The sequence below is a fragment of the Aplysia californica genome, unplaced genomic scaffold (genome assembly GCF_000002075.1).
Source record: "Aplysia californica isolate F4 #8 unplaced genomic scaffold, AplCal3.0 scaffold00265, whole genome shotgun sequence".
NCBI classification, from domain to species: Eukaryota; Metazoa; Mollusca; class Gastropoda; order Aplysiida; family Aplysiidae; genus Aplysia; species Aplysia californica.
In genome coordinates this window covers 426,011-427,910 of record NW_004797535.1, presented here as the reverse complement: position 1 = coordinate 427,910, position 1,900 = coordinate 426,011, and the positions used below count along the sequence as shown (strand labels likewise).

General features: G+C 41.1%; 1 protein-coding gene and 1 long non-coding RNA gene across 3 annotated transcripts in view; one reads left to right on the top strand and one right to left on the bottom strand.

Moving 5' to 3' along the window:
• The window catches only part of LOC101862659 (kelch-like protein 26), a gene marked incomplete at its 5' end in the record, with an annotated part of 10,732 nt that extends 9,200 nt beyond the window's left edge, over nucleotides 1–1,532 (bottom strand). The window contains 1 exon segment of the mRNA XM_035970416.1: nucleotides 1,352–1,532.
• The window catches only part of LOC101862878, a 12,845-nt gene that overhangs the window by 1,912 nt on the left and 9,033 nt on the right, over nucleotides 1–1,900 (top strand). The window lies entirely within an intron of this gene.

Below are 1,900 nucleotides of genomic sequence, written 5' to 3'. Positions count from 1 at the left end.
TGTGTGTGTGTGTGTGTGTATGTTGGGCAAATATTTACGCATTAGGCGACAACGCGCTCCTGCAGTTGACACAACGTAGACCCTATCTCAACCCAGAATGTGATTTTTGCTATTACCTAAATCATAAAAAATTGAGGTATACAGTTTATAACACGCGCTCAGCAATGTCGGCAGGATGCGGATATAATTTACACATTTTGTACAGATTGTAGGCGATACCAAAGGAGAAAACTCAAGTTATACTATAGGGACAAAATTTTACATGAATTATGCCCCTTATGCTGAGCGCATTTAGCTCGTTGATCCTTTTTGATAAAAAAAGGTCATGACACTCTGAGACAGGCCGACGTACCATCGCTTCGGCCGATTTAGTATCGTTAAAATATCAATGTATAGGCCTATTGATGAATTGATGGGTGGGTGTGTAAGTGTGCGAGAGAGAGAGAGAGAGAGAGAGAGAGAGAGAGAGAGAGAGAGAGAGAGAGAGAGAGAGAGAGACGTAAGTGTGTGTTTGTTTGTGTTAGTGTTTGTTTGTGTGTGTATGTAGGTGTGTGTGTGTGTGTGTGTGTGTGTGTGTGTGTGTGTGTGTGTGTGTGTGTGTGTGTGTGTGTGTGTGTGTGTTTGTTTGTGTACGTGTGCGTGTGTGTGTGTGTGTGTTTGTGTAGTAGTAGTAGTAGTAATAATAAAAATAATAATAAAGATAGATAGATATATAGCATTTGTGTTGCACAAATTCCCGCTCAACAGCAATTAAGCTCTAGAGATCTATGCGCTTTATAATATAAATAATCTATATTACCCCAGTAGACCTGATAGCATTCTGAAACACAGTGCAAGCTGCCATTTTATAGTCGCTAAAACACTAACACACTGACAAGATCGTTCGCTATCTATAGCAGGGTACCCATTCCCAAGTGGGTGAAATGAGGAAAATTGGTGTAAAGTGCCTTTCCTGGGAAAAGGGGGGGGGGGGTGATCTTGCGCAACATCCGGTTGCCTATCCTTTAGATCAACGACACCACTCGTCCTTACATTCAAATACCATTAACCTAAACTGTGGCGGAACAAACAGCTTTGTTCCCCAGCTTTGATAAATCTCAAAGCGTTTAGGCCTACCTAAATTAATGCACGCAGTAGGCCCTACCATATCTAGAATCTAGATCTAGATTTAGATCTAAATCTAGATCTAGATCTAGTTAAAAAGAAAATTAACACAGAACAAAGGATTCAATTCCTTAAAGCAATTATAATTTTTAAGCAGCCAATGATAATCTAGCCTATGGACAAGACAAACGGCAAGGGATTAAAACCAGAAAACAAAACCAAATTACCTTAAAAAACAACAACTTACCTTCAATAGTTTCAAAGCAGCACAGTCCAATGATAATTATGTTGAGACAAAATCCCCAGCTGATAGACTTGAATGAACAGGTTTAGCAAAGAAACCACTGACTGGCCTCGGTCTCAGCCACAGAGAATCGCATCACTGATGTCAGGAAAATCGTGAGCGATGGCCTTTGCTTGCATCAGGTTCTAATTCTGAGAAAAGCTAGGTCTGCACCAGAAATATAAAATAGCCTCTCGTAAATGCAGTGTGCGGCGTGCGCAGCAGCCTACACATAACATAAAATGCAGTTTAGAATAGAGATAGCCTAGTTTGTAGTGATGGGCAGGTATCGATACTAGATACTCGATACTTAGATACCTACAATGATAATACATAACAAGATGGGCCACTCAGCCAAAAAAGTGTCCGCAGGAAGTATGCTCTTTGCTTCAGATGGCGCTGCAGTTTGTTTTGAAGCTCTCTTTCGTTTTTCCAGAAGAAGAATAGGAATAGCACCTCCTTGCGTGCGCAGATCGACTGCTGTTCATCAGCAGTTCGGGTACGTTCAGTGCG